At 34.6% G+C, this 23,069-nt stretch overlaps 1 protein-coding gene across 2 annotated transcripts in view; it reads left to right on the top strand.

Moving 5' to 3' along the window:
- LOC106670401 (probable G-protein coupled receptor CG31760) overlaps window positions 1–23,069 on the top strand; it is a 60,066-nt gene that overhangs the window by 6,013 nt on the left and 30,984 nt on the right. The window contains exon 2 of one of the 2 annotated variants that reach the window (XM_014400700.2): window positions 7,880–8,034. The exons of the other annotated variant lie outside the window; for it this stretch is intronic. The gene's annotated coding sequence lies outside the window, so the exon portion shown is untranslated. The remainder of the gene's footprint in view (window positions 1–7,879; window positions 8,035–23,069) is intronic. 2 annotated transcript variants of the gene reach the window in all.

The following is a 23,069-nucleotide window of genomic DNA, read 5'->3' as shown; positions in this document are numbered from 1 at the left end:
CGCCTTAACCCTCGGCTACCGCGGCTCCCAAGTGCCATTATACTGTAATAAAGTTAAAAATTTAATTAAGCACTGTCAAAATTATTGTTTTCAAGTAATAAACCCAGATGTTTCCTTTACGTTAAAGGCACACCAAGTTGTGGGATAATCTCAATTTGTATGTCTCCTGATTGTTTTTTTCCTTGTGGGATCAGTAACAAAACATATGATTTAATTTTTTTCGGGTGCCAAGCTGATTCGGTGAGATGAATATACTAAACACCCTGCCGATTGGTGGCAATAAAAATAAATAAGGTAAGACCATATAAAGGCCTGAAAAGCCCATTGGACTGGATAAATGGTCTTCAGTGTGAATGGATTAGGGGCCGTTTTCAAGCTCAACACTTCCCGAAATAACCTAACGTTCACGAGCTGGGTAACTCAACCTGACGAAACGCAGAAGTTATAGGAAAGTTACTTTCTAGTGAATCGATTAAATTACAAATAAAGAAATGAAAGACAGAAAAACAAAAGTTGTGTTGCAAAGTGATAAATTATTTGCCGTAATATAACACAAATCGGATCATTCGACATAGAATTTGATAGAATAAGAAAAAAAAATCAAATTTATAAATAGCATATCTACTTAATTATCTAAGTCATTTGATGTGTTATGTGTCAATAATTATAAAACAATGATAAATCAAGAAAAATGATAAATGTAATTAATCGAGCATTAAATTATTGATTTCATATATGGTTGAGGACGAAAGATTGACAAAAAGTAGATATCATACAATCTCTATTATAAATTAACAAGCCTCCACAGGATATAGTGCATAAGTCAAAACATAAATTTTATAGAGTAAGGTATAATTTATAGAATAATTAATTTGAAGCGTTTTTGTTTTTTTAAAGAATTTATTCGGTGAAACGCTTATACATTTTGTTGTTTAAGAACATACATACACAGTTAAAAGACGAAATAATAGCTAAACTGCAATATCCTTTGAATAGTAGCTGTTTTAACAACTAGTCCGAACTATTTGCCCTGGTTAAAGGGTTACAATACAAGACAATGGCTTCGGCGAATTAATGCAAATTTATTAGCAAAAATTTGACAATATTTACTGGCAGTAAATCCACTCTGGACAGCCTAAGGAAACATTAAAATCCACATTCTTCAATTCAACCATGCAATACAGGTTCGATTTTTTTTGGTTAAAGTCCACCCTAGATTAAAAAGCAATGAAGCTTCTGCACAAACCACCCTACCTGTGGCAAATTGACAATAAAAATGGAGCAAACCCGGTTTTCGTCATCTTAATAAAGGACAGTGCGCTTTCATCTGGGAAGAGTTCAGAAGTTGGTCTCTTACTGAAAACAAATTTACAACTTCTTTAGAAGACATCTCAACAACATTGAAAGGAATGGAATGCCTCGCTTGGATCCATTGTCTTGCAGACATGCTTTTCGAGTCTTACTGATTAAGTCAAGATAAAAATGGTCACCCAAAAAGTAAAAGGTTTTAATAGTGCACCTATAGTATAAATTTAACGACTGAGCTAGCATCTATATATATTACACAGGGCGGGCGACCAGGACCCGAGGGGGAGCTAGCATCTAAGTACGTAAATAAAAATGAATAAAGGAACTACTGTGTCCAATTATTAATACATATTTATATTAACTATTGTTTATGAATGTAGAACCCTGAGGAAGGGATAATGCTGAAAGCTTGGCAACAGTGCGATTACATCCCTTTATTTTATTACTTTTCTATTTTTTAAATAATTTATTATTGTTGTTTATGTAATTTTTCAGAAATCTGAACTTCTTTAATGATATGCAAGAGTATAATTTAGAAGTTAGCTCAACTTAGTTAAATCAAGATTCTTAACAAATCTTTTCTGCTTTTCTCCTCTGTATTGTTTTTGGGATTTTAAAACTTTAGACACACAAGCGTTTAAAAGGTAATTTCACGCCTCTCTTTAACAGATAAACCGACTGGATCTTCCAAGACAATTTGAAAATCGTTTTTAGGTATCTCTGTATTTTTCAAAAGCTTACAAAGCAAACACTTTTACAAAACTAGCAAAACTAGATTTTTTTGTTCTGAGAACGACAGCTTTTCACAAGATTTGTCGAGACTGTGCTAAACAAAACCGCTCAGAAATGGAGGAAATCGAATTTCTACCTTCCCACCCTGTTAAAGTCGGTCTTTTTTCAGACGCCCTTCGTCTTTCTGGTAATGGTCTATTTCCTTCCAGGGGAAAAGTTTGAAACGTCGGAAAAATTAAATACTACACTTAAAAAAACAGCCAGAGTGTAATCCAAGATAAAAAATTCCACAACAAATTCAATATTGGTTCATCTATATGCTTGTCAAATTGTCGTTTTATGTTTTCTACTAGAAATAATTGCAACTTAGTAGAATTCTATTAATAACGAGATTACCATTACTGAAGGTTGTTTGTTGTTGTCTCGTTAAACGTGTTTTTAATGATACAAACGATGTTTTGACAAGGCGAATTCTGGTGAATGAAAAGGATCCAAGTAAAATTAAATTGTTTATTGAATATTTGATTATATTCGGGGTTGCACGAACAACACAATGGGCTTCACTTGAGCACCCACACGAACGAAAAAATCGGCTAAAAACGGAAATTTGACTGACAAAAGTTTGTAACACAAGTTTGCGTTGAATTTATACAAAAAAAAAACAGTCTTGAGCTCTCCCCTTTTGTGTTTTATACGCATGTTTAGTGCTTCTTCGTATAAATAAATTACACTTTCATGTTCATCTCTGATAAATTCAAACCTTTTATAACATTAATTACAGGGGTTGTTGTTGTAAAAGCCTTGATTGTTTTAAATAAATATAATAGTAAGCATTTAATTACGACATAATTAAAAGGAAGCATTTAAATTACTACAAAATATGAATTTTTAAACCATATTTTATGACACTTATTTCACTTTAATATATATTAATCTTTTTATGTAAGGTTTTGGGTCGAAATGAAAAAGTTAGTGTCACGAGCGGGATTCGAACCGAAGACGAAGATCTTAGGTTCGAATCCCGCTCGTAACACTAACTTTTTCATTTCGACCCAAAACCTTACATAAAAAGATTAATTAATTGAAAGAAGTTATTTGGTCAATAGACCACTAAATATAATGGATTTATTATATATTTTCTTAAGCTGTTTTGCCAAAAAGAGTGTGTGTTTTTTTTTGGGGGGGGGATAAGGCTAAATCAATTGTTTGAGGAGTAGTTCAATTTTTAAAATCTCTGAAAATTAATTATTATGTAATATTAAACACATGTTAAATTTCTTAGCAACGTCCTGTATATCATTTATGTTGCTGGTTTACATCCCAAGTGTACCATTACAACCTTTGCTTTGTCCTCTAACCCGATTCAAGCAATCTCCAACTTCCAAGATTCAGCTTACCAAAAGAGAATAGAGAAAGTGAGATAGAAGGACGAGAAAGAAAGAAGGAGAAAGAGACATCAAAGACTGGTACAAAAAGTAGAAGACAAGACTGCCTAAGCGAAAAAGGTGCCCAATTGTTCGTTAACATTGAAAAAGTCTTGCCCTGCAATTGTACATCAAAAAAACTTCCACTCTAGTCAGAGTGGAATACCCCTCCATTGGAATACCCACCCGAGTCTTAAGACAACTGAAAATAAGAATCGATCAACTGCGAATACACCTAATGGGGGTGAGACCACGCAAGTGCCCGTTGTATAGAGAACTTATCTCGCTAGAGCACATAGTAACAGACTGCAAAGAACTAAGTCTCAAATGAAAGAAATACCACATTCCGAATTACCGAAGGTAAAAAAAACTGATCCAACATCTCCGGGCCATGAATAAGAAATATTTAATTGTATATAGATCTTTGTATTTCATGTGTATGTATGTGTTATTTGTTGGGACGAATTTATAAGCGTGAATAGAGGGCTTATCTCCAATTAACCTGTAGATCGTCGAGTATCAGTGATAGTGGAAATGAACGGGTGAATGTAATTTATTAGCGTGAATGGAAGAATTTATCCCCAATTACCCCGAAGAATATCGAGTAGTATGGGGTAGAATGATGCTAACCAGACTACCATATTTTATCTTGGTTTTGTCTATGTGCTTGTTATTTGTCTTATTTTATTCATAAATGTCTAGGCCCTGAAGTACCGAAAGGCTAACAATAGGATAAAGAAAAGAGTTGGTTAGCGTTCATTATAACTTGGCTGGAGAAACATTAAAAGGAATTAAAAGGATTACAACGCGAGAAACACAGAAAAAGAATTGAAATCTTAGGACCGAAATCTATTTTGTTAGGCTAAAACTCAAAACCATTACATTATTGCGGCCATTTTGGACATACAGGATTCCGCCGAGAGGCAATTAAAATTTGATCCAAAACTGTAACCAATATCTTTACGAGGGGGAAGGAGAAGTAAAATAAATTAACTGTCCATTTTTGGGCAACACTGCGAGCAACACCGATTCCGAAAGTGAGGTTGTTTAGGGCGTTAATTTGTTTATTTATTTTGGGTAATTTCCTCTATTCCTGAGCGGTTTTATTTAGTGGAGTCTGACAATCTTGTAGCAGGGCATGTTCTCCTGTTTTTTTAATATATAGTTATTTTTATACATGTGTACTGGTTACAAATAATAAATTAATACAAACAATATCAAAAATATTAGGCTTATATTAGTCAAATAACAAAAAACTGATATGGATAAAATGCTAGGGCTATGTAATAATCTAGTTTTGACTGCCAAAGAAAAATTCGGAGAAACACTCTTTTACATCATCGAATATAAAAAGGACAGATCAGTCTGTAAAAGAGCTGGGTTAGGGTTATCCCAATAAAACAACCAACAATTGTTGCTTTCACAAAAAAGAAAAATAGATCTCGTAGACAAATAAAACTCAATTATATTTTGAAAAATATGAAAAGCGAAGCCAGATACCTGGGCATCACGCTAGATAAAACCCCGGGATTCAAGGAAATATTGACTCCACAAGAAACCGACCCTCAATAAAGGGTCCCAATCCAACCTAATAAAGGGACATTACTGCAGGTCTTAAGGGATGACATGAACAGGATGTTTGAATAAAGACAATATTTTCGGACCTAAGTACAAAAAAGAATGGAAAAGAGGTAAAGACCCCTCTGTTGAGAACGCCACCTACAATGAATGATGGATTTAAAACACAAGAAGGTACCCGGAGCAGGAGTGATCGGTCCTGGAACCAAGTACTCAGAACACATGGGAAAGTACACCAGAATTTAGTTAAGCTCAAAAATCACCAGCTCAGAGATGGTGCTGAATTGCAGAACCAAATTAAATAAATTAGTATTTTAATAACTTTTACTCTGTGTCCCAGGGCATATAGGAGTAGAGGCAACGAGACAGCAGACGTCCTTGCAACGGAAGGGGCTACCAAGCCTATTATAAGTTCCGAGCTTTTCTGTGGCGTAGGATTCAAACTATCAATGAGTACCTCAGACAAAAGGATAAAATGAAAATGAGATGGAAATCACTCATTGGAGACACACAATACAAGAACCTCTCAGCAAGATTTGGAAGGAAAGAAGCAACAGAAATAAAGGGAAAAGGAGCCTAACAGGATTCTTAACATCCTGATAGCCACAACTACCGTGAATGGGCTTTTGAAAAAGACTGACATAATCCAACACGTGCAAATTCTGCAAGGAAGCAGAAGATGAACCAACATATCTTCCAACAAACTGTGGAACGCTTGCATGCAAGAGGAAGTGCTTTGGGATGCAGAACTAACCATAGAAGAAATTCAACCATTGTAACCAGAACTAATAATCAACTTTCTTGAGGAACTAGGATTGAACATCGAAATCAAACCTGCGTCCTTCCATTTGCCAACTGTCTCTTTTTTTCTAAGAGTTTCTACAATTTCATTATAGACTTATATCTCCCACACTTAAATTTAATCGAAAAGTAAATACTTCTATTTTAGTTTTACATGTTTAATCACATCTCATGTTTTCATTTAGCTAGCGCATTATTAAGTTTTTCTGCATTATATAAATTTCAACCGGTATTTTTAGTAAATAAATTGTCTAGTTTTTTTTTTTATTTGTCCAGTAAACGTGCATACCTCCAAGAGGCTTAATCATGTTCGATGAACTTTCTAAATATCAACATTCTTTTTGACGCTTTCTCCAGTGTTTACTGTAAAAATATTGGTACGGGGATGCTCGGATGCGGCTTTGGAAATTTTGTATTGAAACCCGCACCTCGTGTTTAAGTTGTTGTATGGATTCCAGTTTCCTAAGTCAAGACATGATTTATTCATAACACAGCCATTTCCTTATATTTAGGTTAGCATTCATTACGAAACAAAACTGTGGATTGTTGTATGCAAACCATTTATTTCCCGTGAACAAATTGTATTCGTATTAATATTTAAGCAAAAATTGTATTTAAAGAAGATCTGTAAGAAACTCTATTGGGTTAAATATTGAAACTTAAGAAAAATTAAAAGCTGGAATTTTTTTAAGAGGGTTCGCAACAGCAGAGGTGGGGCCGGTGTTATTGAAAAAAAGCCCATTTGTAAGTATGTCGGGTTCGAACGCAGGGGCGCTGGTTTCGAACCCGGGACCTAAGCCTTACAGTGATGAGCACCGGGTCAACGCCTAAATCGTTGCGGCCACTCCCCCCCCCCCCAAAGCTGGATATTCTGAATACTTTTGTTTAAGCATCGCAAAATTGAGTTTAAGCCGGTCACAAGTTGTGAAGCTCAACAATTTATTTACCCTCCTCTGTGAATTGGTTGACAGAAAACCTATTCTGCTTCTTAACTCCAGCGTAAATTACGGAACGATATTAAAAATTAATATTATCGTTTATACATTTTCTGTAATGTGCGCCCACACGAAATTATTAAAAAACGGCGACATGAAAAACAGACACCACGTTCCGACGCTTGTGCCACAAACATTTCCGTTTGAATTTACAACATCTAAAAGGTTAATAAAAATACCGATATTACTTTCAGAACCACAAAAAAATATAACAGTATATAAATATAAATGTGGAAGGGAAAAAAAGAAAATTTAATTAAAGTAGAAAGAAAAACCATTGTATACTTAAAATGGTTTATAATAAATGTTCAAAATTATGTTGTTGTTTTTTTTATCAACACATATATACTTATTATGTAAATGAAAAATTCTAATGATTACATTAATAAGTTGGTTTGAATTCGAATACCACTTCGTGTGTGAAAAAATATGAATAATTATTATTTTATTATGGGTTATTTTAGACAGGTTTTGTCATAATAAACATTTATTGATTATTAATATGCAGTAAATTGCAAGTACCTACGCAGAATCGAGATTTACAATCGTTATTTTTCATTATCTCTCGCAAAAAAAATAATAATACAAAAACTTGAATGTACTAAATTAAAGAACATCACTTTGTTTTTTTTTTTGTGTTTTACTTCCCACCCCCTTGAAAAGGTTATACATAGTTTACAATTTTGAACCAAATATTTTATAGCCGTTATTTTACCTTTATTTTAAAGCACTATAAAAAACTTCAACGCACTGAGTTCACTTCGTTTAGTTACAAAGATTTGTCTAGTGAAGATAGTGATAGTGAAATGTGATGGAATGTACCTAATTTGGAATGCTATCATCGGATAACTTCTCCACTCTGATTGTTTTTGTTTTGTTTTCTTAATTTAATTTTTTTTTATTTCTTTACTTTTGCTTTTGGGGTTGTTATTGTGGAAGATTGTAATATTCAATTAATTAAAATTAAAAAAGTTTAAATGTACATAAGTTATTGCAGATTTTTTGTATGTATTTGACAATTAATTGACTTCATTTTGTCAGAAATGCAGACATACACCAGTATTGCGTGACAAGAAGGATGGGGTGTTGGAAATAACATTTTCCTATACACAGGCTGTCTGATGATTACGGCGATCTAAAATTAGTCCGGAAACCCTGCTGAAACAGATATCACGTGCAACATCGCAAATCTGCAGGTAAACGATTGAGAGATTTTAAAGAACAAAAATAAATAACACTATTTTTATTTTTCAAAACAAATTTTTTAATAATACATTTAACGTCAGTATTTTTATATTTTAAAGTAATTGAGGGTTTTATTTTTGTCTTGATTTATAGTTATTTTTAAAAAACTTTTTTTATTTTTAAACACAAATTGACATTGTCCATTTGTAAATATTGAGCGTGATTTTTTGACTGCATAAGATCGTACCTAGGGAGATATGAAACAAAGAAAATAAATCTTGTTGGAAAATATGATTTTCCCAGAGAATTCAATAGCTCTTCAATTTTCTTGCGTCAATCACATTTCCTATAAAGAAATATAATAAAGAGAAGGTAGATCGATGGTGGCAGCAACTGCCGTGAAGGATGCTGAAAAGGAAAACTGGGAATGGGCCCCGGGTCATGGCAGTTTGGCCTCTGGAATGAGGAAAGATGGTACAACGTGTTTGAACCACCTCAAGGATTGACAGCAACATTTCAACACCTTCCAGAAGTTCTCCCCGTCGCCCTCGTAACACGAACGGCATTTCTCCCATCTTCAATCGTGAAATTTGATCCGAAACACGAAATCGTAGTGCACTTTACGTAGTTAAAGTAGTAAAAGAAAATTAGAATCTAATGACATTAAATACTTTGTAAGAAATAGAATATTAATGACTGTAAGTGGGCTAAACAATAACGCATCCGATTCTCCAGTTAACAATTGTTTTTTAATAAACACGTACATTTGAAAGTTTATGGTTTTTCCAAAACTTGGCGATATTCGGTAAATCTTCTACCAAATTGTCCTTGTCCAGGGTATGACACGCCCGTCAAAGTGGCCGTCGAGAGGGATTCAGAAGACCACCTGTCAATTTTTGGTCAAGTGGACAATGGGAGGGGCACTCCGAACAGGACAACGATTGGGGTCAAAGGAGCAATATGGACTAATAGTTTCCTTCCCGGGACTAGCTCAGCTTGAATCGATTCTGTGATTTTACACCCGAAAATAAACACGGACAAACGCGTAACAGGAGGACAGCATTCATATTTATACATTGCCGACGTATATCACGTTTATACCTGATCATAATCTATTATTCTATTATTTCGTATATTGTTGCTATTATCCAAAACAAATTCCATTAATCGAATGACTTGAAAATGACTATTTTTTGACTTGTTCATACAGAAGTTCATTTTCTAAGCATTTCCAATCGATTTCAACATCATTGAACGAATTTGGTTTAAAACTATTGGATTGTCCGGATTATAATGCAGATTTATGGTTTTAAAATAAAAAACCATTAAATAAATTATTTTAAACATTTTTTATTAACTAAAATACCTTCTATCACTCTCAATACACTTTTCTCAACGTGATGGCAACTATTCTATAACCTCTGAATAGCGGAGAGTTGTGTAAAAGATTCGACCTTTTCGGATTGACAAAGATGGCTTCAATAATTCCATTTCTTCATTCATTGCTTCAATTTGAGAGAAATACATTTCTGAATTGATTGTTTTGCCAGGATTCAAATCAGTGTAGAAATGTGTGGTGATTAGTGACCGTTAATCGATATTTATTTAGAAATCATGAGATGCGGTCTGGTGTGATGTAGGTTTCAGAAAAACATTTTCTTTATCGTGCCAACGTTTCGATCTTTATTGAGATCATCTTCAGGGCTCAAAGTGTTTGTCTTCTGTGAAATTGTGTCATTCTTGCGTGTCGTGTGCCCATCACTAGGGCAAATCCGTTCAATGATGTTGAAATCGATTGGAAATGCTTAGAAAATAAACTGTTATATGAACAAGTCAAAAAGTAGTCATTTTCAAGTCATTAGATTAATGGAATTTGTTTTGGATAATAGAAACAATATACGAAAGATGATCTCAATAAAGATCGAAACGTTGGCACGATAAAGAAAATGTTTTTCTGAAACCTACATCACACCAGACCGCATCTCACGATTTCTAAATACAATAAATTCAAATCAGTCCTAATGAAGTGCACCAAAGAGTCGCCATCACTATTTTTTTGATAGTCGTGGGCTTTAGAAAATGTGGTTCTGAAGAACGTCTTCTGTTATCGTAGAGAATTTACTTTTTGTCATAAAAAACAACTGTATCCAGAAAAGGATCGTTTCTGTTTCGGCAAAAACGTGTTGCGCAAATATCATAAGAATGATTTTTTTGACGGTCGTTTAACGCATGAGGTACCCAACTTTCGAGTTGTTTCACCTTTCGAATTGCCTTAAAGTGGTCAGCAAACGGCCGATTAGTTTACTGCAAGATTTTCTGCAGTTCTCGAACAGTTGTTCTGGAATTTTTATCGACAAACGCTTGCAGAACATCATCTTCTTGGGAAGAAATCCTTACACGACCTTCTGTTTCTTCAAGGCTAAATCACCCTTTCGAAATTTTTTAATCTACCTCTGAACGGTGTTCTCAGTCTAACTGCCAACGCCCCAGATTTCATGAATGTTCCTGGCCGTTTCATCACCGTTCCGACCGAGTTTATACAAGTTAAACGAAATTACGCGAAAATCACTCGTTAGCATCTCAGTAAAGACTGAATTATTCCCAAGTAACGAAATGCTACAGGTAGATTTTTGTTTGGAAGGATTAAAAAGTGTTGAATATCCCATCAAACGTCAACAGTTTATTATACAGGATGTCTATTTTAGATCGCCCGGCTGAATTTCCCTTGAACCATTGACGCTATAAAAAATACGAGGTTAATGTTGTTGTTTTTTTGTCTACTTTCAAATTTTTACCCTTTCTTTGTAGAAAAATTATACAGAGTATCTCAGGCCTTTAAAATTTCAAATACGACCCTACACACCCTGATACATTATTTTTGGATATTTTACGCTGAAAACAATGGTGCAATCGGATTTTAAATTGGTCAAAAAATGACAGTTATGGCAAAAATATTTAAAAAAAGACATTTGGTTTGCTATTTATTAATCAAATTTCATGTTCGAACTGCCTGCCTTGCGTAAAGATGCAAAGATTTGCACTTTTTAACCACTCTTCATCGGTGCTCAGAACGATGGAGTCAGGGGAGATGGACAAGCATTTTCAATCCTTTGCCGCAACTGAGGTTGCTGGGTTATTGGCGTAGATACTGTTTTTTAAACGGCCTCACAGAAAATAGACAAGTGGAGTTAAGTCAGGTGACCGAGGAGGATAATAGATTGGACCATGGGGTCCTATCCACCTATCCCGGAAGTGACGATTCAAATAATACCTCAACTGCAAAGAATTGTGTGCGGGGCATCCTTCAAACTCATCAAATCATTCTTTGTCGTTGTTGCAGAGGAACATCATCTAATATTGTTGGGAAACCCTCCCTCAAAAATTGAGGTTCTGAGAACCATTTAAATTATTTTCGTAGAAATAAGGCCCAATTAATTTATTTCCGACAAGCACACACGAAACGTTGATACTGTGGACCATCTGATGATGATAAGAGTACGAAATTCTCGGATTTTCCTCTGCCCACGTTCGCAAATTCCAACGGTTTGGTATGCCATTAGAGGTGAACTTGGATCATCAGCCCATAGTATGTATGGGAGAACTATTATTCAGAAATCGTGAGATGCGGTCTGGTGAGATTAACCATCTCACGATTTCTGAATAATTATCGATTAACCCTTAAACCCCATCGAATATTTATGAGATAACCCCAAAAGACGAATAAGAGCACATCCATCACTTCCTGATAATTCCACGACCTTGAAAGGACTCTTCGTGAAGAATGGGCTAACATCCAGCAAAAAGACATTTCCAGCCTGGTAGAAAGTAGGCCGACACGTCTTCGAGATGTAATTAAGGCAAGAGGAGGAAATACGCGATATTGAAATGTTAATTAATAATCTAAAACAAAATTAAAATTTCATCTGTATTTTTCATTTTTCCTTAGCAATTTACACTTTTTTTACTTTTTTGGACAAAGACTAACGTTTAATAATACGATAAAAAACGTGAAACTTTGATTAATACATAAAAATATATACAAATCAAGTTATATTACAAGTGGGCGGAATTTTTTTCCTGTCAATGTATTTAACAAATAAGAAGGTTTATGTGAGTGTTAGTAGTAAATATATTATTTTATCACCAGATTGGACGTTAAATAAACTTTTATTCTGAGTTTATAATAAAATAAATGATTATGACATATGATGAATTATTATGGTCAAATTTAGTTGAAGTTTAAGCTGTTGCTCACGTAAAGCGTCATCTGGAGCAATATTAAGCTGTGCATTTATCTATCTGATGGTTGTTCTGATACAGCTATCAAAAACGGAAAGCGCATTGTTCCAGTGAACATCGAGGAGCGTTCATCTGATAGCCGGGGATCCCGTTCTACTTTCTGCTCGGACCAGGCTCGTCACCGGCCATGGGAAGTATTGCTCAACAGCCCCTGTTTCACATCGTGTCGTTCATTGATCGGTAAACAAACATAAAAACATTGGGGGGATTATGGATCCTTTATTCCCGAATCATCTATCTTTATGTACAATACTTAGATTTGATTCATTTCTTTGGTCGGAAGGAGCGGCGATCAATTTTTATTGTGTTTTTTTTTCTCAGATACGAGTTATGAATTAAATGCGTTTTAAATACTCTTTCTATTATGATTTATGCAGACGGGGGCTGAAATCCGCTTGATAAAAAGTGAAACAGTGAAAACAGATTGAGGCACCCGAGCTGACATGTATCTTTATATATTTATTGCTGCGTGTCATCAATGATTAAAATTATTCTGACATCAATTTTCTGAAACAAGAATGTCGTCAATAAATCTTAAACGAGCTCTTTCTTTTGTTCCTTCTCCTTTCGAAAAAAAGTGTGTTACAATGTTTAATACGCAATTTTTTATATTTTTGAAAACCTCTCACTAAAAGTTTTCAATGTGGCTGTTTGTCCTTTAATTAATTGTCACCCATTAAGTGTGATTTGTTGCGCGTGATAAGTATGGAAGTGTATGCGTGATAGATTAGCCAAACTGAGCTGTGGGGATTGATTTAACATGAGACACGTGAGCGGCTCTTTAACGCGCTCACCCTCCGATTAGGATAACAAATAGCTCGATCCTATCATTGTTTTATTCCATCGTTTTAACAATACGTTATCGATTTAGAAGCCTCTAGACAAGATGAGGATCCCGTTGAAAGCAAACATAAAGATGATCTAAATTACCTCTTAGTGTGAACGGTTTATCATTCTTTGAAAAGATGTTACTATGTTGTCAACAATCTTGACAAGGTAACAAAACGCGGTAGATGTAATAATCCCTAAACATAACAAAAAAAAATAGGCATGGCATGGACAACTACTGAAACGGCCATGGCGACCTCATCCACAGACATGATTACCTATTAAATTATTCCATGGATGATGAGCAGATGTTTAAGTTGAGGAACGGGATTCCCACCACTCTTTATATAATTAATCTACTGAGGATCAATGGAGGTACTCAATATTCCACATTCGGACCTCTGATTTTACACATCAATAAATTACATTTATTCTCAACACACATAAAATCATACATATATCAGTACTATATACAATTCCTCCAAAAATCGGAACCTGAACTCACACTCGTGCTCAAGACGATTCTCATATCGGTCGGCATTCCTACTCGCTCTATATATGGATCCAAAGGAATTACCCTTCAACTATGCGGGACACATCGAGCTACCCGTTTCTGCATGCCGACACATTCGGCCAAAAAAAAGGTGTGTCACCTCGTATTGCCTATTCTTAATCGGGAGAGGATGACCCCTCTTCTACGAGTCAGATCTTCCGAGGGCCAGCTATCGATACCAATCGATACAGTCCTCTTGATACGTGAGATGATTTATTATTGTATTTTTAGCGTCAGAGGGCTGGATCGCAGTGGTTAAGCCCGGAAGAAGATGTCCCGGCCTTAGCCGCCTCGTCCAACTTTACATTGAGCTAGGATTCCAAATAAGAATTTAAACAAGCTGAAAGCTTGTCATTTAAAATACTGTATAACCTCCTGTATTGTAATATTCTGTTTCTTCTATGTATAAAAGAACGACATTGAAAATGGAGAAATTTACGGACATAAGTTTGTGGAAGTGCTACTATCAAATATATTATGCATCCTATTATGCAACCTGGTGATATTCAAGGGCGTATTGCTCTTCTCGAATCTTAAATAATAAATTTATTTAAAAAAATAATAATTGGTAGTTTAGCAACTGAAAAAGATGAAAACAGAAACTGACGCGAAATAAAGCCTTGTAGTTTAGGGATTAAACAAGCATATTTGTAAAAGGAAAATAATATAGACAAAAATGTAAATTTTCAGCTATTTAATCCTATAATTGAAAATTACATTTCTTTCTTGCCAAACCACCAATTATTAATTTTTTTAATAATTTGTTCTTTCAGTTTAATTTGAGAAAAGCAATATGCCCTTGAATATCACCAGGTTGCTGGTTTGTATCATCCGTCGACTGCAATGAAACCTATAAAGTTGATGGAACCAAATTAATTCGTCGGGCATAAAATGGAAGAAGCCGTACAATTGTTTTATTCGTTTTAAGTTTTATTGAAATAAATCAGGACTGTATTTCACTTTAGGATAGTTGCGCTAAATATTGGGTTGTCCGGAAAATAATGCAGGATTTTAAGTTTTCATTAAAAAAAATCTATATAAAATATTCTGTTTACGTTTATAGGATTACTCATTTGTATGAATGTCAACACTTATTAATCCTCTTCCAAATGATATTGTTTGTTTACCTCTGTAGCATTCCGCTACTTGGAAATAATTNATGGGAAATTATTTTGATTAAAGAACATTGCTTTAAAGTAACTAGTTTCTTTTTTTTTGTTTAATACCAAAATCCTGCATTATTTTCCGGACAACCCAATAATTATTTTTTAGTTAAATATAAATCAAAGTAGAAAAGTCTATTTAATTTCGAAGATGTTTTTAATAATGACTAACTTGAATTACAGTTTGAATCGAGCATTCTTGTTGAAGAGGTCGATCAATAGCTAATAGGTTGCCGGTTAAATTAATATAGTAATAATAATAATAATAATAAAAGCTTGTTCTATCACTTCTCTGCTTTTGTGAGTTTATTAACAAGCCAAAAAGTGAATCGAGAGATGAGAAACTCATCAAAGTTTTGAGAGCATTCTTGTGAATGAAATTTCCGCGGTAGAAAACGGATGATGTTTACACTGCTCAAATTGAAAACGAGGAAAGCGATTTATTTTCCGGGTGGCCAGGAGGATTCAATAGTAGATTCAACCATATTTAGAACACTTCTCACTTCTACAGTAATAAACGAATATATATTTGTTCCTTTAAAATCAGTAGGTCAGTTCGGATAGCCTGGACTGTGGCATTAAGCAAAATGCACCTTTGGATGAACCTCATTCCAACAAATATAACTGAGGAGGCACAATCATTGGAGGTTAGTAAAAAGCTTGGAGATAAATACTAACATTTATAGAGGGATCACAGTAGTCCTACTTGATGGACGAGGGAAAAAAGATCTTTAGCAACCTCAGAAACGAAACTTCAACTTACTTAATTTTACGTTTATTTGACGCTCTCCATACCCCAAGTACTTTGCTGCTTCCTTAGTTCCAGGCAATAGGTTTTTTGTTCTAATTCTTCTTCTTCTTCTAGGTCTTCTTAAAATAAAAAATTTATGTTTTGCACTTGATGTTGTCTCTTCGAGAGATCATATAAACTTTTTATGTGGAGGGGCACAATAGTTCTATCTGAGGGACGCGGTGCTAAGTACTGTTTACGCACTTCAAACAATCTGATTGAGAGTAAAGTAAGCACATAATAAACAAAATACGTTTCTAAACTCCATAGGAGCTAATAAGTAAAAAACATGAAACCAGAAAAGATGAATACATGATATCATCTCTTGACAGTAAGTTCCCATGTCACTACATAAATATTTAACTGGTTTGGGTCAATAAATATACACGGTCCCTGGCCCTGACGCGTCGTTGTTTAAGGGTATAAACGTGAAGTCATTTCTATTCCAGCATCGAAATTTTATGCTAGTTATTCAAGGAGCATTTATTCGCCCATAAAAGCGCTTTTTTTACATCAGTCATTTTGATTGCCGACCGTTTTCGTGGAACGCATTTAGAAATTAATGAAACAGCAAATTTTAAACAAAAATTAGAAATTTCCCATTCGGCCCAGTATTGTCAAAAATTGCCTCAAGAATGCCTCGACATAAAATCATAAAAAGATACGAGGGCCGAATCAGAAAACACTGTCAGTTATTACAATTATATGTTATGGAACCCTTTGGAAATAATGGACAGGTTCGGCTGCACGGGTTTATCACTGTATAAACAGCAGTATAAAATGTTTCCCTGAAAGAGGGGTCAATGTTGCCCAAACCATTATGCTTAGAACAACAACCAATGTACATACAAACAACGGAGGGCAACAATTAAAGCATAATTTTATGTAATGTAATTGTTTATTATTTCAAGAAGAGAACTGATAGGCAAATTTTAAAAATTATATACCACATAAATGATTCATAAATTGATGTAAAATAAAATAACCAGATCCTTATAGTTTATATTTATGTACTAGTTTTTAATAAATAAATGAACTTACTTTTGCCACTTTATTTCTGGTTAAAAATATTTTTAAAACTTTCCAAACAATTCTAGACCTAGAAAAATTCAGATTAAACCATTAACAAATAAGGAACCTTCAATACCCACGTCTTTCTGAACGAAACCAAATCCTTTTTTCTGTGGTACGTAGGAAAACCCCATGTAAAATAAATATAAGATTAGTTAACAATTAGAAAAACATGAACTTTAGTTGACCTAGATGTGGGGGCGTCAGAGAGTCTTGTGTCACATACTGGATACTGATTTCGATTCCAGGCGTTGCCTTTAGAATTTTTCTGACCCCTGAAATTAAACGGGGCATTTAAATTCTTTCCGGAGGCAGAAGAAACCCAAAAACACTTCTGGTAACAAAGGGGGACCAGTGCTTCTCAGAGTAAGAGTTTCCGGACTTACTCAACTAAAACACTTCAGGCAGGGAAAATCTGTATGTAATATAAAGTACGAAAAGAGAGTGTTGAAATAATCTAGTTTAACTGCAATAAAGAAGAATTTATGAAATACATTGAAAAAAAAATATTGCACTCTCAGTAATCCGAACTAATTGTTGCAGGGAATCCGAGTATTCGAATTACTAAAAAATTCAAATTAAAAGGTGTGTTAAACAAATTCGTAAATATGTACAAAAAAATATTTTTAATACATTTTATTATTATTGCGTACACAAAACATTAAACCTATAAAAGTAATATAGTACAAGAAAATACTAAGTAAGTAAGCATACTACTCTAAATACGTATATCAGTTTTACATTTTTTTAATTGCTAGCGGAGAAAAATCTATCCATCTCTTTCACTCCCTCTATCTCACTCACTCATTCTTACTCTCTCTCCCTCTCTCTCTCTCTCTCTCTCTCATTTACTATATTAACTTACTCTCTCTTTCATTCTCTCTCTCTCTCTCTCTCTCTCTCTCTCACTCNTCTCTCTCTCTCTCTCTCTCTCTCTCTCTCTCTCTCTCTCTCTCTCTCTCTCTCTCTCTCTCTCTCTCCCCCTTTCTCTCCTTTCTCTCAAATAATGTTTCCTTTGTTTCCTTTAAAATTTCCACTCCTTGAATTTTTCAGTTCGGATTGCTGTAATATTCGGGGTTGAGATTAGGGAAAGGAGCACTATATTGGAAATCAACAGAACCACTTTGTTAAAGTTAAATAACGTAAAAGTTAAATAGTATTCATCAAGTTAAATAGGGAAAATTCCAAGATTCAACAATGGTCGTGTTATTTTTGACCCGTTTGGATGTTCAACTAAGATTAAAGTTTAATTCCATCTTTATTAAAAGTAAACATTCGGGAAAAAACAAAAATACTGGAGCCACGACTTATTTAATAACCTTGCACTTCAAATTTGTAGACTGTTGAGGTTTTTCCCCTGATATTAGGACGTTTTGAAGTGTTCTTAGTCATCTTGAACCTTGACTCACACATGGATTTATTTTTAAGCCTTCTGTTCCGCTGCTGAGAGAATTCAGTTCTCAATTACTTTGAGGCCCCTACAGGCGGGCCAAGAGGGCTTATAATTACGATACTAATTTCCAATTAAAACTTGCCACCGGTGGAGATTGACGAGGACCTGGACAAGTCGAGAGATTAAATGGTGTTTTGCATTTTATTATTATTATTTAACACTCTTATAAGGTTTTCGAAATTTAACTTTGTCACGGTACAAATTGCGAACGTTTCTTTTTGATCCTGTAGATTTTAAGGGCCTAAATTGGCTGATATTTGCGAGTATAAAACCCTTCCTTTACGACAGGTAGGGATTTCCAGATAGAAAGCCTCAACAGACTAGGTGCACTAATAACTCAATGGTTTTGCACATTAATTAATTATAAACTAATAAATCGACAATTTTGTTAAATTTCAATTACCAAAAGCCTTGGTTTTTAAAACAAGAAGTTTCTTCCAGCTCCTCGTTTTTAATTGGTTCTTTTTTAAAGTTTCTTGAATAAATTTAATTGCGCCAACCTTTTCTAGAGTATTTTTTATTTGTAGCTTATTGTTTACTATTTTCATAGCACATTATATTTAAAATAATTAATTTTTTTTTAAACATATATTTGATTTTTATTTTGTGTAAAACTAAAAAAATTCACTAACAGACATAAGCTTTACTTCTTAATACATATTCTGGGATGTATTGTTATATTAAACGTACAATTTATGATATTACAAATCAAAAAAAATCAAGCTGAAAGAGCTAAAAAGAGCGGATTTATTTCAACTGAGGAAAAACCTGAGGGTCATGAATAAATGACTTAAACTGTAAAGTTTATACCTCATGCGCAACCCAGTTCGCGGTAAAATGTACGATTCACTTTTAAAAGATTTTAATATTTGATCAACCCCCATTTCCAAATAACGGATTACCATTTGGTTAACGCTGTTCAAAAGTACTAGTAAATTAATGTTGATGTTGGAATTTTAAATTAATGTATACGGGTCGGAAAACGAGGAATAAGGCAAACGATTTGAAGACCGACGTTTTAAGCTTGCAAATACATTGGCAGCTTTTTTATTATATATATACACATATACAGGGTGTCCTTTTAGATGGCTCGGATGAATTTCTCTTGAACCAAAGACGCTATCAAAAAACAAAAAATACGTGTTTAATATGTTTTTAGTCTAGTTTCAAATGTTTACCTTTTTTGGAGAAAAATTATACAGGGTATCTCAGCATCAGTTGAACTTCAAAATTTCAAATTCGACCCTATACATCCAGGCACATCATTTCAAAGGACTTTTTACGCTGAAAACATGGTCCAATCGTATTTTAAAGTGATCAAGAAATGACTGTCAAAAAGAATCCGGAGCTGAATATTTTACTGTTTGTTCGCGAAAATCTTAATTCTCCTCTCCAAAATGTTGAAAGGGTTTTAGGTTTTTCAAAATATAAAATTAGAGATGTACACCGGACTTAAAATTTTAAGCCATATCGCTCTCATCTTGTCCAAGGACTTCGAGCTCTGATTATGACAGGCGTCTAACGTTCCTTGTACAAAGTCGATTTGGGTGACTGAATAAAACCTTCTTCCATACATCCTATGGATTGATGAATCCAAGTTCACCTCAATGGCATACTAAACCGTTAGAATTTTCTAACATGGGCAGAGGAAAATCCGCGAATTTCGTACTCTTGTCATTGTCAGGTGGTTTACAGTATCAACGTTTGATGTGGACTTCTCGGAAATATATTAATTGGGCCTTATTTTTACGGAAATAATTTAAATGGTGCTCAGTTCGTAAATTTTTGAGGGTAATTTTACCAACACTATGAGACAATGTTCCTCTGCCTAAAAAATACCTAAACTCTCATATAATGGACACCCTGTTTACATCCATACACATATGCAGAGTTGAGTCTATTACTTCTTCTTCGTCTACAGGCAATTCCAGTTAATTTACTACTCATTACCACATTGAATAATTTAAGGTTGTTTTGCCATATAAATATGTCAGGGTAATCACATGATGCCTTAGAATAGGTCAAAAGTTTGACAGTAGCAACTAAATTTGCTTTCTTCGTAAGACCGTACCTTGATCCAGAGTGTTTGTAAGTAAAAAGTGGTCGATACTTCTATTACTGAAAACAGAAAATGTATTATTCCTAGCAGGATGAGCGACACCTAATTATATCGACAAATGTCTAGATCAATTGACATTCTTTCTTTACATTGAATGGTTTTTATTTACGCTAATATATTTTTCACGTAATGTCAAGGTTTTTATTTGTTTTCATACCCAGGAGGAAGTCTTCCCGTTCACCTTTTTTTATAATTTACCAACCCCTGGGGCAACGTTGACGAGAATTGGCGAAAGGTCGGGTAAAAATAACTGGGGATGCGCGGACACGAAATCCGAGTAAAAAATAATTGGCCTCCTCTGAATTGGGAATGGTCAAAGTCATTGAAATGTTAATACGGTGGTTGGCCAGATGGATTGACGGAAATAGAAAATCGTGGAAAGGGCGCTCATCAAAGAAAATTGGGGTATCGCCTGATGGAAGGCACTTGCGTGGATCACGCATTCTTTTTTCCTGTTTGTATTAAAAATCCAATTTGTGTCGCCTCTATTCGTGTTATTACCAGCATTCACTCTTGTCATTTGATTTTTGATGTTTTGCACGTCTCTACTCAAAAAATCTTTTTGTCAACTGTACATATTTTGATGTAATTTTAACAAGGTAGATACTATTCTGAGCGAGGGATAAATAAAGTTTAATTGCTTTGGCGCAATTGGCGTAGCGTTCTTTCATGTTTCGACGGCAGATTCGGCAAAATAAGCAGGTTTACAACCATTTATCTTTTCAGTCTGACAGCACTTTTATCTTTGCTTCCCGATTTACTCATCGTCAACAAGACAAGAGTATCTTTAACGTCCGCACCTGGCTCATGGCCTTATCGGACGCTTTGATTCTCAAGATGAGAGCTGACGCACTTCTGCAAACGACGGAAAAGTGTTACCGCCGCAGCATTGGTGTAGTGGTGTCCCGGCCCCTAAGGGTCAGTAGCCACGTTCTCCGCTTGTCCACTCCGAATGGTCGGGCCTGCATTGTGCGTCAGGTCGTACGCCGCACTAACGCCCTAACCATCCCTAAGCACTTTTATCTAAATGCCACAACACATACAAATCCCAGGAAATTTTTCTTATCTAACGGTCCAATGCCTAACTCTGCGATTATGAAAACATTGGCCGCATGCAAATCTGGTGATTGGAGTTCAAAGACAAAACTTTTTCACTAGCAAAGTCGAAGAGCACTCTCACACAATTCAATATAAGAGGCACGTCTTGTCACCTTATAATGCTCCTAATTACTGGTCAAGTCTCTGTAAAATATAAAATCTTGAAGATAATGCAGAATTGGAGGTTGTAAACTCCTTAATATCTCCGATTATCAGTTATCAAAATCTCAGAATTTACTTGATCCATGCCTTTGATAAGTGCCTTCACGACATCTTTAGTGAGAAACTCGGAAGTTATTGATTTTTTGTCGAATTTTTGCCTATGAAATTTGGGACAATCTGTACTTACTGTGTATATTATGCGAGATTGATCAACACTGATCACTTTCCAGGGGCTGTTGATTCTCGCTGATTTAAGTTTAACTCATGCACGAGGAAATCGGCATGATACTTAAATGATTTTGAGTTAAACTAGCGAGAGTAGGCGGAGTAAAGAGTTGTTGATCAATATCGAACAGTCCAGCGTGCGTTTACGACCAGCAACAAGCTAGTTGGTCAAAATAATGTCATCATTGGAATGCTACCCGACATGGCAACTGTGTTAGAGCACGGCAGCGAGTATGTGCACCCCCTGCTCCGATTTTTCAGAAGAAAACAAGATTTACTGTTTACAGTGTAAAATAGATATCTCGTCTTGTGTTTTTATATGTTGAGACTGAATATATTTATTAGCGTGAATTTGTAACGTGAGAGAGCCGATGGAAGAATATTAAGTATTCCATTACCCTGACGGATTGGTAAGGCTTGTCAACCACGGTTTTTTGCTTCCTCAATGCTTTTCCTTCATCAATTTCTTCATCTTTGAAAAAATAAATTAAAAAAGCAATTACACCACTAAAAATTATATTAAATGGAGTACGTTTTCTGAAATTTGCTGTTCTCTCGATTTGGAAATAGTAGTTTAAGATCACAATAGTAAGTTTTTCAACATTGAAAAAAATTATTTTTCAAAGTTCTCGCTACTAAAACGCTTATTTCACCAACTTTTACAAATTTAGTATTAATCACATCTTATTGGAAATTTAACGTCGTTTTCAATGGTATCAACGGATTTGTCCAAAACCTTTTACTTTTGGAGTTATCATTGTTTATTTGAAGTAAGGTCGTAAAATCTTAAAAACTCAGAAAAAAGGGAATTACTCCGAAACTGTTGAGAATACGGCCATAGTTAATTAGGACGTTTTGGTTCCATTTTAAATGTAGAATCTACCGGCAAAGTTTGTAACACGAGTAGCCGAACACCCTGTATAAATCAGTAAATCAGTCAAAATCTAAAAGTAAATGAATTTGCACTTTCTTTCTGCTAGACTTTTATTTTTCAAATGTAAACTCAATTTGTAATATAAACTAATCTCCTGTGTCAATGATGTACTCGATGCTAATGAGAGTAAATTCTTAAAAAATAAATACTTTATTGGCTTAAATGATTATTTAATATGCAAACTGTCAAATATCATAATTTCATCATTTTCGTGTCAATATTGTGATATTTAAGCAGGTGAGGGAGTGATTATGTAAAGCATCGAATTTCTAATTCCCATAATTTGTCAGTGTTGACAAACAAAAGGGGTTTCAACCCCCTAATTATTAAGAAGCCAGCCGGATTTCTCTA

The sequence above is a fragment of the Cimex lectularius genome, unplaced genomic scaffold, assembly GCF_000648675.2.
Source record: "Cimex lectularius strain Harlan isolate CLEC.00 unplaced genomic scaffold, Clec_2.1 scaffold69, whole genome shotgun sequence".
In the NCBI taxonomy this organism is placed as follows: domain Eukaryota; kingdom Metazoa; phylum Arthropoda; class Insecta; order Hemiptera; family Cimicidae; genus Cimex; species Cimex lectularius.
Note: the sequence above shows the minus strand (reverse complement) of the source record. Positions and strands in the feature narration are given on the sequence as shown.